Genomic DNA, 21,151 nt, shown 5'->3' on the forward strand with positions numbered 1-21,151 from the left:
TGCTTAACTAAAAGGTCTACAAATGTCAGAGTTATAGATAAAATACCAAAGTAGTGTCCTGAAAACTTGGAGATAGGAGAGACATTTCATTTTTTCAAATTTCTTTTCCTTTCAGCATCCAATTTTATCTCCATTCTGGAACATTTATAAATTTAAATAGTTGGATAATCCTAAAGATGTGTGCCTGTAGGTAAAAACTCCAATTCACTCTTCCTCCAAATAATTTCCGAAAGACAGATCAGCAGCTTAATTGTATATTTATTGTTAAACATTTTCTTATGCCTGAATTCTGGGAACAAAACATAATTCCCAAAAGACTTCAATAGTTGCACTTGGCATATCAGGATAAAAACAAACAGGATCATGCCAACATTTAATTTTTGCACACCCAATAAAATATCCTCATCAAGCAAAAAAAATTAGGCATGAAGAGAAAAGAATTCTTTAGATTTGAAATATTGTCAAGGGATCAGTGAATTTTTTTTGATGAAAATTTGAAATTTGCAACAGGTACTCATGCCCAAGCATGTTCATTTCCAAGCAGGGAGGTAACAATAACCCTGTCTGCTGTGGAATTACATTCCTGCAGAAATCCAGGGGGGCAAAGCACAATGCTAGTGCCAATGGCATATCCAGACATAGTTGGAATTTTCCTAGAGAGTACAGGGGGGCTGTTTCTCTTTCTCTCCACACACATTATGTGTGTAGCTATTGAACTCTGCAAGACTTGCAAAGAACACACTTTATATTATCTTTTCATTTCCATGGCATCTGTACATTTAAAGTTTCATGCCTCATTGTGTCTGCATGTGATCATCTTGTACATGTATTTAAATTGCTTCTCTTGCCTCTGATCTTCAGAGACAAAAGCAACATTGAATTCTTTTTCCATTATATATTTTTACAAAAGAACTACTGTAAAAATTAATCAAAGATATTCTGCTTTTTATTGTTATTTTTTTAATTTTGGGGGTTACTTTTTCTCATATTGCAGTGGTTTTGAAATTGAAACGTTGCACTGCTGAGAAAGTGCCATGAAAATATAACCCACTACATTCCAGGAAAATAAATAAGCAAGGCCACCCAAATTTTCAATTAGTGCTGGTGCAGTATGCAGGAAATGGCTGGAGAACCGTCAAAGGCAGCCTTAGGCTGGGTCGTGGATACGGAACAGTGACAGGAAGGTTTGAAGCAGGAACACAGGCTCAGTGTGAAGATGGCTCTTCTCCAAGGAAAACTGCATACTAATAGGTTAATACTGATTTCCTGAAACATACAGCCTGGGTATTACATGCTGGAATTTACATTCTGACAAAGGCAATTGCTGAGCCTCAAGACTTTGCTTTTTTGGTGATGAAATAACACTAGAAAGTTCAAACTGCATTATATATTTTATGTTTTAAGCTTATTAAACATTCAAAGTACAAACTGTGCACATATTTTTAAGCCACCTGAAATAGCAACAGCCTCACTAGTTTGGGAAACTAGTATGAGAAACATTACATTTCAACAGGTCAAGATTGTTTGGAGTAATTCCAGCAAAAGATACTGACCAAGATGGAGTGATGCCACTTTTAGAATAAACCTGCCTGGAATTGAGAATTACTGCCCAGTCAAGCAGATACACACAGTATCAGGAACCAAACACTTTTCCTTTAGCACAGCCTTTCCAGACAAAATGGTATTTGGAAAGTATCTGAAGGCTGAGTCGGACAATGCACTTCAGAAAACAAAGAACTGAAAATCACAAATGAAGACGATACCTCTCTTTCTGCAAGTCAGAGGAAGGGCTCCCAGTGATGACAGAAGATGCTGTGCCAGGTCTTCATCCTGAAAGTAAGTGCCTAAGACAAGAGCAAAATTAATAAAGCAGAGAAACTGTCCCGTTCTCGGCTGTTTTTGATGGCCTGGAAAGGCTTGGGATGGCCTTGGGACAGCCCGCGCTCCAAAGGACGAAAAGAGTCTTCAGGTTTTTTCTCGGTCTTCAGTGTTTATTAGTTTTTATCTACAAGATTTTCTCTCGGCCCGACAGAGGTCCGCACAGCACGTCGGCCATGAGAACACTGAGAGCCCTCGGGGCGGTCACTTATCTTTATACCCAAAACTACGTATAAGATATTTACCTATTTTCCCCAATACCTTTCACTCTTATTGACAAGTGCACTTTTAGTAAGAATCAATCCCAAAGTGCCACCACCACTACAGAAGATGGAGGCCAAGAAGAAGAAGAAGAAGAAGAAGGACAGGACACGCCCTAATTGCTCCATCTTGTTTCTCTAGACCCCCCTGTACTGAAATTCTAAAACCTGTGTTTCACACTCTAATTAACTTATCCCTTCACCATTTATCCCAGTGTCATCCTCCCATCCTCATACAGGTGTCGTCTCCTGTGCAGGATCAAAGTCCAGCCACCAGACGCTTCTGGCAACATTCCAGGACCTCTGAGCCCCCCAAGGGTTGTCTCGGTGACTCTGCACATCAGGACTGCTGTGCTGAGATCCCACAAGAAACTTAATGAGAAAAACCAGTCCAGCTAAAGAATCCAGCCAAACTTTCCCTACAAGTGTCCTCCTATGTCACTCTATCCAACTGATGTTGCGAGTGTCAGCTGTGGGTGGCACTGCAGCATCACAGGAGTCCCTCATCCCCTCAGCCAGACCCATGTTCTACCTCTGCTGGCTTTATAGAGGGTGGCTGGCACAGGAGCACAAAAAACACCAGTGGAAGTGGTGAAGAGAGTGAGTTCTTCACTGGCATCTGTGGGGCCAAGATTTTTCTGTTTATCCATCTTAATATCAGCAGGTGTGTTTCTACCATTACACTTGTGCAGGCATGATCCCATGTCACAGCGAGCAGCCAGCGGTGCCCAGCTGTGCTGCCCTGCACCCACTTAAATCACAGGCTGTGCCTCTAGTGCTGGATCATGTTTATTTATGAGGTGCACACCGGTTTCATTGTCGTTCACTGCTCAGAGAACTGGAAGCCCATGCTGCAAGTCTTTTTAACAGTTTTAATTGCACTAAAGTAATTGGGAAATCTGCCCAGATAGAGCCTGGAAAAACTGGGCCACTGAAAGAGACCCATTATAATTATTTGCAGTAGGAGGCAGAAACAATCCCTTTCCAGTTCCTGCCTCTTCCTAGGAAATGTTCTCTGGGATTGAATTTGCTGAAAACTGCTTGGGATCCATTGAGTGATGCACTTTCCAGTTCTTCTCAGGGAAGCTGTTTTCAATAAGCTGGATAAAAATTTTAATCATCACATAGTATTTTAAGTTCTGAGTACCATCCCTACCCTGGAACCTTTTTAGTTTAAAGTCAGTAATTGTGTCAGTTGCCTGTGAAAGAGAAATTAATGGAGCAAGGGAGGAAGTGGAGCGAATTTTGGGAGTTTGCATTTGTGTTCACACATAATGATACATTGTTTGGTCATATGTGATAATTATTTAATCAAATGGAATTTGCCCTGTGGTGCTTTACATGACACTGCTGCCAATCACCCCAAAGCAAATAAATCTTTCAGGTGTTGAAGGGAGCGTTTCCTCGCCTGTCTTCTGGAGAGCTGCATGCTGTGAATGCCAAACGGCACATCTAACACTGCTGAAGGGATCTGTGGGCAGCCATGTGGAATGGACATCAATTCAGGGCAGAATTTTTGCATTTGGGGAGTCTAGACAACTTTCACAGAAACTTGGATTTCTGTGTAAGGCTGGATATATTCTCAATAGTTGTCCTGAACAGGATGCTCTGCTGAACAGAGGACACAGATTTTATGAAAAGGTACTTCTTCCCTATAGGAGAAAGCGCCTCATTTTTTTTTCCACATGAACACTCAATCCACGATAAATGTTTATAAAGTTCCCCTTCACCAAGTTTCTTAACTGCTGAAGAATAAATATTTAAAGAATCACAAATGCTATAATCAAAACCACGTAAGATGCTACAAGAGTGTTCCCTTTTGTACGAAAAAACAAAGGAGCTCAAGCTTGCAGAAAACTCCATTGCCTGGTTTGAAAACTGATACACTGTACAATACAGCATGTATTATCTTGGTGCAGTATTTTTATAACAATACCTTAAATGCCATTGCCTTAATTCTTACCATATTACTATAACAAATCTATGGAAGCTCTGCAGAAGACCAATGGAGAGTAGGCTTGGGGGTTACATCTACAGGGGCTTTAGCCTCTATTTGGTGAAGTCCTGGGGATGAGACCCGTGTTTGAGATTAAAGATATGTCTGAGTGCTTTGCTGGATGGGAACTCACAAGACTGAGCCCTTTGCTGTCACTCAGGACAGAGACTTTCAACACTGAACAAATTCCTTATGTGGAACAAGTTATTATTAATAAAAAGAAGTTTTTAAAAATCCCAAAAAAAAGCACAAAACCCCAAAAAATACATTTCCTAATTGTAATAGGTAAGTAACACCTGTAACAGGTAAGTAACCCTGAGAAGAAGGGGAGCACCTGATGGAATCTACCAGCTGATTTCAGAAATATAATTATGTGCATAAAGTCGAACAAGACTTATAGTAAAGTCATTTGGGTAAAAAACCTGGTTCCACGGAACAAAATGGGATAAATTTCCATTTTTGACATGGGCCCAGCATTTTGTGCATCCCTTTTACGTGACACTGGCTGATTTGGAGCCATCTTCTGACTCTGAATTTGACTCTAATATTAAGTTAAATGGCAATTTCCTATGACCAGTGACCAAATTATCCAATAAGGTCTGCTTAATACAATCAAAATAAAAAAGGTGGAAGTCATGTTATTTTAATGCAACTGATTTGTTTCCTGAATTTTAAGCAAATGGGACAGAAGGATCAAGTCAGTGATCCAAAAATTTACACCAGTTTAGAGGTATTTTGAACAAAACCGCACACCTTTGCCCAGGTAGAACTTTCTTAATTCTATGTCTTTGTCCCTTCTTTCCGGTCCTACAAGTATTCAGGGGAAAAGGAAAAGAGGGAAGAAAAGCTCTTCTATTTAGGAAGGCAGGAAAATTGAAAGGAAGTATAACCACAATACCTCTGGACTCCTGGATATCAAAGGTACTTTCCTGCTTTCCTGTCCATACAGTTGCTCTGTGGAAAAAAAAAAATCAAAAAAGGTTAGATAATAAAAGGTGAGGGGAATGACATGGAGACATTCCTGTGCTCTGGCAGTCACCTGGCTTCCCACACGCTCCTGCAGCAGTAATGCAGAATGCAGCAGATGCAGAACCAGCGCCTGAGCATCTCAGCTGCAGATTTTGGGCCACAGCCCCCATGCATACACCTGCACTGAAATCCTAGCCCACTGCCAGGCTGGTTGCAAACCAGCACTGACTTCAGCAGAAGCAGAGAATGATCAGAAGCAGTTTTCACCTTGTGTGTTCTGTATGCTTGTAATTAACTGTACATTAACATGGAACATTTCTATACAAGTTCTCTTTTCATCAGCAAGAGGTATACCCATGTATTTGAGCCTGGGGAGAAAGAGAAACCTGTTGGTGAGGTCAATGTTTTATTATTTTTGCTTTCCTTTCAGCCTCCAGGTGTAAATGCCAAATTGAGAAAATGAAAATTTGAGAGTGGGGTCTGAGTTTCCATTTATGGTATACCTAATTTTCACAGTAGCCTTCAAAAATGAAATAATTTAACTAAATTTTTCCACAGTAAATAGCTGTGGACTAATTTCAAATCCAGTACAGGAGCTGAAGAATTAATAGGAGAAATAGGGGAAAAGCTAACAGACACATGCAGTTTTTGTTTGTGAAGCCATTAATGAAAGCAGAGCCCCTTAGCTGAATTACCTACTTTGTTGCTCTCTGATATATCACTATGCCTTTCTCCTCTCTCAAGATGAATCACCATAGCAAAAGACCTCTACAAAAAACTAGCTCAAAACTAAGTGTGGTAAAAGCCAGAGGAGGAATCAGACAAGCTTTCTTCTGCAAATTATAAGAACTTCTCATGCACATAACCATTGTTTATTTTATTTGCGTTCTGTTTAAGCTTTCTCTTTTCAAAAACCACCAGAGGGAGCCCAAAACCTCTCATAAATATGAGTAAAGGCCTGTTGGAGTCAGCAATGAAAAAAATGGAGTAAAAATTAAGCTGTCTTTCAGTTTCAAAGGAATACACTAATTGCTCATTTACCAAGATCCACATAGATGCAAAAGTTCTGGACAGTGATAGATGAATCACATAAAACTATATTAAAAGAGTATTTTAAATTTAGTCCTGACAATTAAGAATACAACCCAAAATAGTCAGAGCATGCCAAAAGACACACATTAGAGCAGAAGATGAAAATATTTAGGCAGTCATATACCATACAATACATAATCATTTAGGAATATACTTTTGAGATCCACTGCTGCATCTGTTTAACACTATCAGGTGCAAAAACAGTAAGTGAAGTTATTTCTGAGATGGCCTCAGGGCTGCTTCTCATGACTGCCACTGTTTATTCCCTTATAAGTGCTGGTGGCTAAGGTAATCACTGGGGAAGAGCTGATTCATTGGATAAGAGGGTGACTATCACAGAGAAGCACTTCAAAACCTAGATTGACATACTGTATGACTTTCTACTGATTTGGCTTTTCATCAGCTGGTCACCGACTGATCCAGCTAAGCATTACCTTGACTAGAAAATAAAATAAATAAGGAACTATGTGGATGGTACAAGTGGGCTTACCAGACCCCTCTTACCAGAGAAAGCTAAAAATGTCCAGAATAAGTCATGATTTCTTGCTGCAATTACCTTATATGAAGGTTCTTCCAGAAGCTTCAAAAGCATCTGACTAAAACAAAAGTAGATCCTAGGAAAAGCCCAGGAAGTTTGGCATGATGATACAGGAAATGGCATATAATTTGTTTCCCCTTTCGAGGTCAGTATTTTCAGGATGCATGTCCTAGTTTTATAGATATGGGAAAAAATTAAAAGCTCAATTTGCAGAAAAGCTTAAGAGGAAGATGGACAAAGGACAAGATTTGATAGCAGGACCTGAAACATGAAAGCACTGTTCCTTTGAACAGCGAAGTGAAATTAATGAAGATTAGATGAGCTGCATTTGCTGTGCCAAGGACTGATCCTTTACCTTTATTAGCTCTCAGGAAAGGCTCTACAACACACTCCTGTTTATTTTGGGCATAGAAGGAAAAGCATCTTTGAGCACTTTGGTCTAATGGAAGGTGTCCCTGCCCATGGCAGTGGTGTTGAGACTAGACAATCTTTTAGGTTCTTTCCAAGTCAAACTGTGCTGTGATGCTGTGATACTCTATACATCTTTCCCTTGCTGAATTGTCACAGGTTTTAATTGCAACATTTTTCAAACCAAACTTCAATCCTGGTTCTGGAGGTGAACATGAATGTAATTGCCCACAGTTTTTCACAGATGTAACTATAGAGCATAATTTTCATCTATTACTGCAAATCTTACCACTTGTTTCACTGCTGTGACCTCAGCAATGGGGGAAATAGTTCTTTCCCAGTTTTAGCTCTCTAGTGCTCTGAGGAAGAAGTTGCTTTAAGCAATGCCTGAAGTGCTTGACTAATATGCAGTTCTGTTTATATGCATATTACAAACAGACTGGTCAATGCCACAAAGCAAAAGCCAGTAAAACCTGGATTTATAATATTCTTGCAGTGCACATCTTGACTACACCAGTGAATTCTGTAGCACTACTGATCTCAACAAAAAAAGGGTCTAATTCAACAGTAAAATGAGCACTCTATCTGATCTACCTTACTTGGTCCATAGTATAACTCATTAAAGATGCTTAAATAAAAAATAAATAAAAGGAACAAAAGGTAACAACATGTTATCTCTGGTTCACTTCCTTTTAGGAGACACAGGACAGAATTGCAGCCAGTTTATTATTTGAGTACTCTGCAGATGAGGGATCAAGTAGAGATCGGTTAATTAAAAAAAAGAGGATATTATTAGAACATCATCATTAAGGGGGGAAATTGTTTGAAAGCCAGGAAATTCCTTGTTTAGTGTTCACAAAGACCTGACCGCTAGAGCTTCCTCATTAGGAGAGAAAACTTACTCTATCAGAGGGCACACAGATTACAAGGTGCAGAGAGGATGGTGGAAAAATGCTCATGCCTGAATCAGGTAAAAAAGGGCATCAGTTGAAATTAAGTCCACCCTGACAAATCTTTCTGCAAGGGACCAATGCAAAACCCCCGCATGTGACTCTTGTATCACATCTTTGATGAACCCCATAAAACTCAATCTAAATCTGTTCTTACTGCTTTAGTGTGACAAAAATTTTGCAAAATGGAAAAAAGAGGGCAAAAATCTCACGTTCTTCGTGCAAATTGCAGACACCCTTCCTCCCCTTGGACCATCCCCAGAAGGGCTGCATCCAGTGCTGGAGTGCCATGATAGGTGGTGATGTGCCCATGCAGGTGGGGAAGGCAGGGTGGCCACCCCAGGGTGGGCATGCCAGGTGTTACAGGCCCCTCGTGGGCCCAACAGGGCTCTGCGGCCTGGGACAGCAGCTGGAGTCTCCTCCAAGGCACAGGCACCGTGCAGCCAGGCACGTTGGTGAGCCTGAGAGCCAGCTGTGGTGGGATGCCTTAAAAATCCTATGCCCAGGGGGCGAGTGTAGGACTGTAGCTGTTCCTGAAACTCGGCTTCCCCAGCCTTAGGCTCCTTCCTCACCCCCATTCCCACGACTCGGCACAGTTGGGGATCGCTTCTGCTGCCTCAGCCGGCTGTCACTGCCTGGCCATCTCTCTTTGAGCCCATGAGTCACTTCCTCTCCTCAGATCCCACCTTTCAAAACTTCCTTTTTCCTTTTTGGGGGTATGTGTCTGAAAGCCTTTTCTGAAAGAGGGCATTGGACTTACCATGGACAAAAGCTTACCAAAGACAAACTTCTGGGAAGCAGCATGTTCTCCTGTCTGAGGACACACAGCCAAGACCTTACAGTCACATTCCTTTGGTCCCCGTGGTGCTGCCATGCACAAATCTACACTGACCTCCCCAGTTCTCTGTCCTGACACACTTCAGCTCTGCAGGGCTGGAAGGGGGCTTCTTGCCTGCCTGCAGGTGGGGATAGACAGAGGGAAGAGGAGAGAAAGGAGAGGCTCATCCCAGTTTCCCTTGCTGGCACCAGCTACTGCCTCTTGTTCACAGAGCAGTAGCCTGTGGGTTCAGTCACAGCTGGAGAGAAAACAAGAAAGTAAAACAAAAAAAAATTAACATAAAAATGGAGTTCCTTTCTTTTATCCTTCTTCTTCTTCTTTTTTTTTTTTTTTTTTTTTTTTTTTTTTTTTTTTCTGTTGGGAATTCAGACTTAATGTTTTTCCCTACAGCTATGAAGGTTAGAGAACTGTTTCTTGGAGAGCAACAGTGAACCCTCCTAAAATCAGTGACTGTGTCAGAAGCTTCTCTGGCAAGCCAGTAGTGCCACACCCTGGGAAGCTCCCAGGTCTTTGTGATACCCCCTTGTGTGAGATGCAGAGTTTATGTGTTCCAACCCCTCATAGGCAATGAGCACCAGGAAAGCTAAAGGGGGAGGAGAGTGTGGATGTGAGAGAGGTGTGTGGGGGAGACCTGTCGGGGTTTGTGCGGTGGTGCAGGCACAACTTGTTCCCTTGGAGATTTCTGTGCTATCAGCAAGGCAATCTCATTGGCTAGCAACTTAACCTGCAGCTACAGAGGCCAAATCTGCTTGCACTCAAAAATTCAGAATGAAGCTGTTAGTTTACTATCCTATTTGTCACTGTTATACTGTTGAATGAGGGTCCTTTCACTGCTTTAGCAAAAGATGGGGTTTTTGCTCTAGGACCTCTAAGGCCTGATGTTTTACCTACCTGTAAAGCTGTTATTGCTTCTTTGCCATGTGCTAAAGAACCATTTACCATTAGAACAGGAAAAATAAAATCATTTGGGACAGATTCTCAGCTGGTGTAAAGCCACATCTAGAATAGGGGGCTATGCAGGTTCATGCTGGCTGACAATTCAAGCTAATTTATAACAAGTAGCTGCTGTGGAAGAGATCCTGTGTTTGAGTTATTTTACAGCAGCTTTGCAGTTCTCATGTTGATTTTATGCCATGCTAATTAAGTCACTGGGCAGACAATTGCAGTATTTAAATTAAGCATGCAAATGGATGTGGTGTTGAAAGATACTGTTTCATTTGTATCGCCCATTCTCAAATATTATGATGCTTTTCATGGCCAAATACACCCATACAACTGAGAGGGAATGTGAAGAAAATAAACTGTGTGTATAGATTCCCACGTGTTGCCATTCTGGTGTAACGGATCTGCATCACTTCTGGTCAGGGGGTTTTGAACCCTGGCCTGTCTGCCCCTGACACTGTGACTGAGTACTTAATGGACCTTTCTAGGCAGGAATAAAAAAGCAGGAGTAACCAGTGCTTTTTACTAACATTGGGTGGGCAACACTAACACAGATAGGAGAAAAAATTTCCAGGGGAAGAGGTGCCAAATTTGCATAGAAAGATTAATAAATTACCATAAAGTTGAAATAGGAACATGCTCCCTTCACCAACACTTCTAAAATGTTTTTATATTCACAAGGTTTTAAAAAGACAAAACCCACAGAACTCATCTCAGTCCAAAGTCTAAATAATTTTTTTTTCAGATGCAATTTTTTTCTCCAACACAGTGTTGGTGTAAATTCCTTATCAAGAGGTAACAAAGAAATTGATTTCTCTTTTCAGATCAAGAGAGCAGCTTTGGTAATGGCTGTATTCATTCATCTTTCCATTCCAAACATCATCCATCATGCCTTACATCCCATACACCGGACTGCAGAAAACATACCACAAATTCTACTTGGAATAGCAATGCATCTTGAACAAAGCTGACTAAACTCAAAATTAAGTTTTCAACAACTGCATGTTAAAAAGAAAATCAATGAAAGAAAAACAGCAAGCTCTACTGAACAAACATCCCACAGTTAAAAAAAATATGTTTTGATTGATGAAGGAAAAAGCCATGACATTTTAGGTGGCTTAAAAGAAATTTCAAGGATCATATTAAAAAGAAAGTTGGCATTCTATTAAAATACAGTTATCCCAAGAGATAACTGGAATATACTAGGAAAAAAAGGACATAGTCTGGCTTTTCCCATTTCTCAGAACAGTTCATTAAATTTTCTTTTCTTCATCTCATGTCCCCAGCTGAGGGAGTTTACATTCAGGTCATCAACTTTCTTGGTTGTGAAGCAGCTCTAATCCACTTACTTGATCCTCCTGCAATCAATTAATGCCATGCTAATCCTGTGCTGGCCATGCACAATGTGGAAAATTAAATGTATCACATTATCTACAAGAAAAGCATTCAGGAATCTAGATCTGAATCCAAGACACTTTCACCTCTACAGAAAGGTCAGGATGAAACACTCTATAAGATTTATGATATCTACAAGAACAGCAAGGTAAGCTTTAAGGAGAAGCAATATCCTTCATCAGATCAACAGATCCAGCTGGAAAAGGCAGGCAACATTTCAGGCACAGGGACACAGTGCAACTACAGGCAACATCAGAAGTTTAGTTTAGATTAGCCCCACAGTGATAAAAGTCTTTTAGCATTGGAAATGTACACTAATAACCCTTACTAAGAAAATTTTTTTATACTCTTTCTGAAAAACATTCTCATGGTGTAATTAGAAAAAAAAATTTCAGCTTTTATTTTTATTAGAGCAACCCGTAGGAATTTATATGCTAGAACTCATAATGCAGACACATTTTGCAGATGCAAAATTAATTATATTTGTAGTATTGGAAGCCTCTGTCCAGTCTCACAGATTTTTAAACTGAGTACATTGATTCTAGAGGGTCAATGATCCTTTTCCAATGACTTAATTTCTATTCTTACAGACAGTATGAATCGCATTCTTTCATGAGAAAGTGTAGGTCAATGGAATTACTGTGGAAAATGCAACTTCCTTTTGACTTAACTTTCCAAGTGAATGTCTTCACTAATAGTACTTTGAATGCTACTCTAAGGGCATCTTTGCGAAGCAGAACCTCTTTGGGAGCAGAAACCTGCTGCCATTCTTTCTTGTATTTGCCTGAGTTTGTTTATCTGCTTCAGTCCTTTATGAAGGCAACAAGATGGAACAAGTGTTCCCATGGGAATGTGGCACTTGTGTATGTCATCCTCCCTGAATTTTGTCCCGAATTTCCATGACTCCTGTGCATTATCAGTGGGATTCTTGATTATTTATGCAATTGTAGTTGCCTACAGCTGGACAAGCCCATGGCAAGTTCCTCCTCTGTGTATATTAGCTACCATTGCTCTACTCCATCCTATTTTATTTCTCTTTCAGATACAGAAAGAGGAGTGAAGTGTAAAATCATGGAGACAAAAACAATAGAAGCCATAAAAATGCTGAGCAGCTCAATGCAATGGTATTGTTTTGTCCACAGACAGCCTCTCCAGCACAAAGGAAGTGAGGTGGGCTCACACTGAAAAGAAACAGACCCCTTCTGTATGGCCAGGGCCCCAAGGATTCTGCTTGTGAGGCTGCTGGTGCTCATGCCTTGGGCTCTGGAAGAAAATTGCTGGGACCTTCTTGTCTTACCTCCCTCCTGGGCAAGCGCAGCTTCCTCCTCTCTGGGTGGTCTTCCCAGCAATGGAGGTCTTGTCCTTCTGCTCTGGTGTGACCCAGCAGTGAACCGAGCTCATTAAATGTACTTGCCTCTCCTTTGAAAAAGAGAAGGGTGGAAATAGATAGATCCAAGTTATGATGATAATGAATTTGTATGAAAAAAATAAAGACAGTGGACTTGTTTGTAGAAATCAACAGCATTTCACCTCTGTGATACTTCTTTCTTGAGAGGGTGCGACTGTCAGATCAAGCATTTCAAGACACGTCATTTCCAGAAGAGAGGAGTTAGACACACTCTTGATCGTGTGCTTCTGTTTATTCTGCGTAAGGGATCTAGGACACCTGTGTTAGTTTTAAAGCTACTACATGTACAGCACTTGACTGCTATATTTTGGCAAGTCCCAGCTGTTATTTCACATGTGTGAACTAAGAAAATACCCAAGGTAAACACAGACTTAGAAGAAGTACCAAAAACATTTACAATAAAGTGCAAGTATAGCCCAGTATGTTAACCTGCTAATATATACAGTGTGCTGGCCCTGATCTATTTCCCTTTAGAGAGGCAAAGGAAAAGAGATGTAACAAAGCCTGTGTGAAGCACCACAACTGGTTACTAGTTTTTCCTCCTAAAGCAGCAGCACCACTATGAATTGCTTTTCTCTTATTTCTCTTTACTCACAGCTATTACCAGTCAAGCTTACTCAAATGTGGACAATGCAGAATAGAAACATTTTTTTTCTGTTAATTTTGCACATCTGACAGAATTTAATTTAAAAATCAGTTTAAATCCAGATTACTTACATGTGTGCACATGCTCACACTCCCCCTCTACATACACAATGTTAAAAGGACATTACAGATGATAATTTATTTTTCTCTGCTCTTGCTGCATTTCATAATATCCCTTCTCTCTTGAAATACTGCCAGAGAAGATTGTCTTTAATAGACTTCAATGGTGTCAAAAGAACCTCAGGAAATGAGGACTGAGGTGAACCTAAGGTCCACTGTGTGCCACCAGGAGTCTGATTATATACACTGCTTTGTACAGGAGGCAAAGATCTGCACCCCTGATGTCTTGCCTCCAAAATCCAGTATTCTGTCCACTTTCTGTCTCCTCTAATTAAAGCCCATTATTTTGACCTGCTTGGCTTCTTGTCCAGAAGTGATGTTCTTTTACAACCTCCTCTTGCTCACACTCAGTTTTGAGTTACGTCTCAGAAACTCTTAGGTTTCATTAAAAATGAGTTTTGCTAGAAAAACAGGGCTACTTTATCTCCATGATTTCCTGTACGCGGGTCACATCCTTTTAAGTACAGTCATCATCTCTGTAAATACTATCCTTAGAGGTAAGATTTCCAGCTGCCTCCTGACATGTCCTGACGTAACCACCCTGTAGTCTGTGAGCCAAATCTTCTATGGGGCAAACAAATAAAAAAATGAGCTATTGATTCAAATTAAACGAGTCAAACAAGAAGTTTCCAGGCAGCAACCTGAACTCAGATTAATGTTTCCTGATTTATTTAAGCCAGGAGCCTAGCAGGTATGAGAGCTGTAGTAAAAAAGCTTAGCTCTTCATTAGTGACAAGATTAAATTTTTTTAATGTGATTTCAGCACTTTGTGTATCTAGGATCAGCTCAAGATCCAAAGGAACATTTCCCAATGTTTTAGCTCTCACTTGTTTAATTAGTTCCTGATGTAAATGAGACTTGTTCTGACGAAGTTATGCAAGCTTGCTGTGTAATACCCACATGCCATTTTGTGATTAACTAATTTCTTGCTCAAAAGCTTTCAGGAGTAAAAGACAAGTATTGTATTTGTCCCATGTTTGACATGGCAACTTTCAATTGAAGTATCATGACCCTCTAATTATAGGTGCTTCAAACTCAGTAATGTTTTGCTTACATCACTCACTACTTCCATTCATCATAATCCAGGATTGCTCTAGTTCACTCAGCAGTAATTCTAGCTGGCTTTCATCATTCCCATGGAAAACATATACGAACAATTAAATCTCTCAGCAGAAGGAATCAACCTCATCTGGAGATTCATGAAAGCATTGCAAAAAAAAAAATCATGTATATATTTATGTGAGAAATAGCAATGAATAATTATGTAAATATCTGATAACAACATGGCTCATTTTATCAATGGTAAAGCACTGATTTGGTTTGATTCTTGAGAACTTCCTGCATAACCTGAAAAGAAGGAGAAGAGGAGAAAAGACAAGGAAAAGGCATATGTGTTTATCTGTAGAAGTTCATTGAAAGACCCCTATGCAGTGCAATCTAGAAAATATTCCTTTACTATAGTTATATAACCATGAAATACTTAAGTATATATTTAGAAACAACAAAGTACATCCCATTACTTTAAGGCAAGGAGAGCAGGTGCCTAAGGCAGACAAAATTTTACCTCACTCATTTCTTACCCTTGCAGCTTTTTCCATGCTGACCTCTGATCAACAATCTACACTGTCCATTCTGTTCCACCTGCTCTGATGACTTATTTGAAGCTCTGCAGAAAATTTGTGTGAGGGCAGGCAATGAAGAAAGGTCTTCCTGCTCTATGCTGTAACCATGAGATCACCCTCCTATGTAAGAGCTTGAAGAGATCACAATAACAGGTGAGAGGCACTTTTATAGCTTCCCATGTGTCTTAGTCAACATAGCTTTGCAATACTAGAGAACAAACAGTCAGCAAAAAGGTTTGAGGGCTGATAGCTCTTAATGAAATATTCACATCAGGTTGATACTGACTTAAAGTTGTCTTTACAAGCTCCCAATGTGTCCTTCCAAGCCTTGAAAGAAAGAAATTAGGTTTAGCATTAGCTTCCTAAAGATTGCAGTTGTGTTTTTATAAAGAAGGAGCATAACTGATGCATAGCTTTCTATGTGTAAATAACTTTAGTAAGGAAGCATTGTTAGTGGTGCTCATTTTGCGTATGCATATGCAACATGAAGTAAAAGAAACATGAGAAAAGAGGTGTTTCAAAGCTACAGAAAGAAATCGGCAAGGTTGCAAGATGTAAAAACAAAAACGCTCTACAATACAGAGCATGCGCAATAAAATAGCAAAATAAGATTTGATCAGGCTAGTGCACAGGTTTCCATCCTAAAGACTTCTGTACAAAACTAATCCTTGCAATGTAGATTGCCCTTGTGGTAGACATTTTTATAACTGACCAGCAAAAGACATTTCAGTGTAAAAAGATGATACTTAGAGTCACAGAATTATTTAAACCTTCAGAGACAGGGCTAATGTTAGGTCAGATTTAGTGTTCACGCCTGAATTCCTAAACCAGAGAATACAGATTTATTTTAATTCTATCCTTTTATAATTTATCAGTACTTCAACTACAGCATATACAAAACAACTGAGAATGGATAAACAGCTTAGCCCTCTTTGGGCTCCCAGTGGTCCTTCCATTGACTTCCAGGATTATGTGTCATTTACACTTTATAACACTACAATGCTCATACAGTTAATGATATATCATCCATGCCTGGATCCTTCTAGCTCACAGGTATAATGGCAGAGAAAGGGGAACTGACTTTAATTTTCTGCTTTGCATGACATGACAAAAAGATTCTTCCAAGAACACGTAGGCACTAAGAGAAAGCTGTTTTGGAGATACAAAGCCTTATAAGGACCTTTTAAAGGAGTGAGATCCATGAAGGACTATCAGTGATAGAGATTAGCACTGCACAGAGGAGAGCAGGGATTATGAGTTAGGAAAAGAAAGTGCAGAGTCTTAAAAGAAACAATCTATCTTTATTGCCTTTTAAATCAATTAGGGAGCAGACCACCAGCACTTCTACATCCTGTTTTTGCTCATGGTACTCATAGATTATGAAAATGTTGACATTTCATTTATACTTGATAAGACTTTTTTTTAAAAAAGGACATTATTTTTAGATGCATTGCTTTTCAAAAGTAGTGTTGTAGCAATGATGGTTCAAGGGTAAAACCAAGGCCAGATGAGTAGAGAGAGGTATTGTCTTTCATTAAACTAAAATAGTTGAAAAAATAGACAAGATTTAGAACATGCCATCACTCTTCAGGTAAAAGGAATAAAACAACCTAAAAATGCATGAAGCTAAACTGTGGAAAGAGATGAATGCAAGGTGACAGTCAATGGCCTTGTTCAGGCTTACTGGGAGAAAGAGGCATGCAACCTGTCTATTGTCTGCACTGTTCAGGAGGAGCACCCTTTATGATTCCTGATTGTGACGAGTTTGGGGATTGTTGTCCCCAGACACTGTAAGGGACAGGACTATTTTTCCTCTTTTCTGAGCCTCATGAATGACAGGCTGCTTTTGACAGTACTTTTCTACCTGCAATGGGAAGTTCGGATGCAGACATACACCTTGCTGGTTGATGCACGCATTCAGGATGGATTTAAGTCTTCAAAAAAAGGAGACCTGGAAGAACTGAATCACTGTCTTTATAAATCCTGCAGATGGCATTGCTCAAGCAAGCATGTTTGAATTCTGCATGAAAAGAAAAACATATCTGAATAAAAACTATCCAAGAAGAAAAAAAAAAGTTCCTAACACTTGGCGTCTTCTACTTTCTAGTATATTTTGCCTTGGATTCAGCGACATTTGGTAACTGTATATAAAACAAAGCTTTGTCTCCTAAAAGCTAACTTTGTATCCTTGCTCTGTAAAAGTCAATAAATAAATAGGAACGCTAATAAAATGTTAGAATTTGGATGAAGAAGCAGGGATTTAATAAATGGTACATAAGAGCAGTCTTAAAAATAAATGCTTACTGTTTGGAGACTATTCTGTTCCCATTCTAGTGTTGTTAACAGAGATGTGATCACAAATATTTCACAAGGACACTAATCCAGTCTAGGCAGCAGAAGCACTGCTCTCAGTGAGCCAACAATGACTGAAAAAGAAGGTAATGGCAAATGCTATGCGCTAGAAATCAATGCATAAATAATCCAGTTCTGCAAAATTATGATTATTATCACAATGCAAATTGTGATCAGCCTGGAAATGTGTGGACAAAATGGCTAAAACTGCAGAGAAACTAATAGTTTCAATTTTTTTTTTCATGTATTTATATAGTGTTAATTTTCTGGAGTGCCTACCATCAGAAAAGATGGCATTTTGCAGATGATAAAAAATATTGATTATGTCATTAGCTTTTAATTTTTTAGCATTCTTATCTTGATAGACTGGCATGTGGAGAGACAATTGCAGAGTATCCAACTTTAGGATGGGAGATGAGCGCAGACACTCCCCTCTGGTTCTGGGGCCCAGCCCATGAGGAGCAAGCAAAATGACAATATACACCTTTGCAATATACACCTGTGGTTTTCCATGCAATGAATGAGAAAGAGTTAACAGCACTTGGGAAGGGCTCCTTTGGGAACTCTGGCAGGCTGTTAGTCAGATTTGTTTCGGATCTTGGCAAGCATCTTAATTCTCCTTTGGCCCATTGGATAGCTGTGACTAGGCTTGTTAAATTGTTCTTGAGAAATTTTTAAAAATTCACACCATATGATCTCCAAAAAAATGGACATCTACATTTGCTCCAGAGTGTTGAAAATGCTCAGAAACAACAAGCAATGATTTTTTTTCTCAAGGATTACACTTAGGCAATTAACTGCTTTTTTTTTTTCCTTTAAACCTTTTTAGGTAGATAATATTATCAAGATTTTTCTGTTTATCTTTCTGAGAAATATGTACACACATCTATAGCATGTGTGTATTTTATAATTTACAAAAATATAAATGTGATTATAGTACTGTAATTTTTATAATGTTTAATAATGACATGCAGTGCTAAATTATAATCAGCATTTCATGCTCTTCTAAGAGAGAGAAAAAAATGGACAAACAGCCAACATGTCAGGCCTGTTGCTATTGGTGGTACCTTGAGATGAATTTTACTATTTCTGAGGCAGAGGCTCTTTCCAGAAACCAGCAGGAGGCTCACACTGAGCCTACCAGGGCACCCAGTAGCCACTGCAAAAGCTCATCTGCCCCATTCACCTCCCTACCACAGGGGCCCCAGCCTCAGGTGAAACCACACAGCCCTGCAAGGGGATGTGGAGCAGCACAAGGAGTGGTGGAGACAGGCTTCAGTCCTCACTGGCTGCTACCTTTCCTATGGAATCCTTTTCCCTGGGTCATTTCTGTTAGCCTTCAGGGATGTATTGTAATCCCAGTATATGTAAATCACTACTGAATAAACCACAACTCTTTGGCATCCTGATCCTGGTAAGGACCAGGCTTAAACTGCACCCATTCACACACCTGAAATAATGTAAGCATTTGGTTGCCTGCAACATAAGTTTTGTCCTCAATTTGATTTTAAAGAAATCCTTGCAGTGAAAGCTAGGTTATGGTCTTGTTCTGGGGGAAATGGAGAATCTGAAAACAAAAAACTTTTTGCAAGCTAGGAATGATTCCATTTATATATAGAATTCTCTTAGCACTAGTTTGTTGGTCTGTGAGTTGTTTGTGTGTATGTGGTCACGATACCTTGGCATAATATTTACTGAGTCCAAACACATTTTTATCATATGATTAGCTGCTGAGGTGATTTATTTTCTGGATGTCATGGTGTCATTAGCAGGTTAATGCTGGAGGTGGCCAAAAAAGGGGTCATGATATGCTCTCCTAATTATTTGTCTCCTTCCCGAAACTTTCTCAAGTCTGGTGAAATGACAGGATTGCAAGGAGAAAGGTAAGCTTATATCCAAGGCAAGGGAATGTCCAGCCCCAGGGCAAAAGTGTGCACATTCATCCTGTATCATGTGAGTCTGGGAGGGAATGGTGCCAGACCCTCAAGTCATTCTGCTGTACAGCAGGCAGATTACTCTTAATACAAAAAATGTAAACCATGATAAATGGGAGCAGATTTTAGCTATGATAGTCCATGTAGACTTCAATGCATGAGTTAATTCTTTGATAGAAGACTGAGATATTTGCGTCGTTGACAGATACATTTCTGTTCATATGGGTGATTTTATAAAAAGTGGTTATATAAATAAAATACATAGTTTCTCCAATTCAGATTCATGTAAATGATACATGTAATTTTAACAGGTCAAAATACAGCATTCTGCTTTAAAACTGTTGTTATACTCAGTTCCAGCTGAAAAAAGTAGCTCAGGTCTATGATGTTTAACATATATGATTTTTATTCTATTTTCTTCTTTAAAAAGACATGAAGCAAAAGAAAACACAAATACCCTAAATCAGAAAATCCAAAAACCTATCCAAAAGAAATGTATCTGTCCGCTTTTTAGTGAATTAATGCATTGTCCAAAGAACATGTGCTTTGTACATACATAGGTCTTTCTTGCAGCGGTTCCAGCTGTGCAGTGCAGGACCACCTGGAATAACAATGGAGACACTAGAATTACTTTTTATGTGTATACAGCAACCAGGATTGGGTCCTAGCTACATACAAGAAAACTTTTGCTTTTGAAGATGTTCCCAGCCAGCAACACCTATATGAATAGCAAAAGTTGCAATTTAAATAGTTGTGTCTCACATCTGTTTGGGTCCAGCACTCTGCAATTGGTTCTCTTGATTAAATCTACTGCATGACAGGGAAAATCTATGAAAGAAAGTCTGTCTCTAACATTCCAGTTAGATGGTAGAATTTTATACATATTCCTTACTCTTAGCCTCCAGTAGAAACCACATTCTTTGAGTTATGGAGAGGTCCCAAGGCCTAAGGGAGCCAAATTTCTGTCCTCCATTACCCAATAGGAAATGGGAAAAATTAAATGTACACAGAGTGGTGCAGTTAGTCAGCATCACATCTGAACCCTCCCCAGTAATTCAACAGAGGTAGGGGAAGGAAACAAATTGGGAAACTACTGTGCTACAAAGGATTTTGCAAGAGTTTCACAAGAGCATAGTCCATTAAATGATGATAGGAAACTTGATTGACAGATGGCAGAAATATTAAGTGCATCTATTTTAATATTTTTTTTCCTTTACGCTCACTAGAGTGACAAAGCCACCTTTTTTATTAAGGAAAAAAAGGCATTTAAAATGACTGTTTCATGCCTTCCAGAGTCAGGGCTTTTTTTTCTACTTTTTAATATGATTAATAACTCTAACAGGTATTTTCAAAGCCAAACAGCTGGGTTATTGCTCAAGAAACAGCTGTTTCATTGCTAAATATATCCTTATTCCACCAGCCATCAGCTTGCTGAAGTTTGTTGGTTACTTGCCTTTAAACATTTGCTGATAGTGAGAAAGTCCTGGTACTTAATCATAGCTGGTGCTACAAAAGCTGGAGCTACTTTGAAAAAATAATACACAGAGAAAAACATTGGCAGAAGGCTTTTTTCTTTGAGGGTGGGGAGGGTTTTTTTTTGTTTCAATGCCACACATTAGGTTGCAACCAGATGTTCATGTTATAGATCCTGCTTGGATTAAAAAAAACCCACACACACAAAAAAAAACCCCTTTTCATTCAAAAATGTCAATATCGTTTAACAGCAAATGTAATATAATTACAGTATTCAATAAACATTTAACAAGACACAGACATTTTCTGCAAGAAAATATTACTAGAGTGA

This window comes from Melospiza georgiana, chromosome 1, assembly GCF_028018845.1.
Source record: "Melospiza georgiana isolate bMelGeo1 chromosome 1, bMelGeo1.pri, whole genome shotgun sequence".
Lineage (NCBI taxonomy): Eukaryota > Metazoa > Chordata > Aves > Passeriformes > Passerellidae > Melospiza > Melospiza georgiana.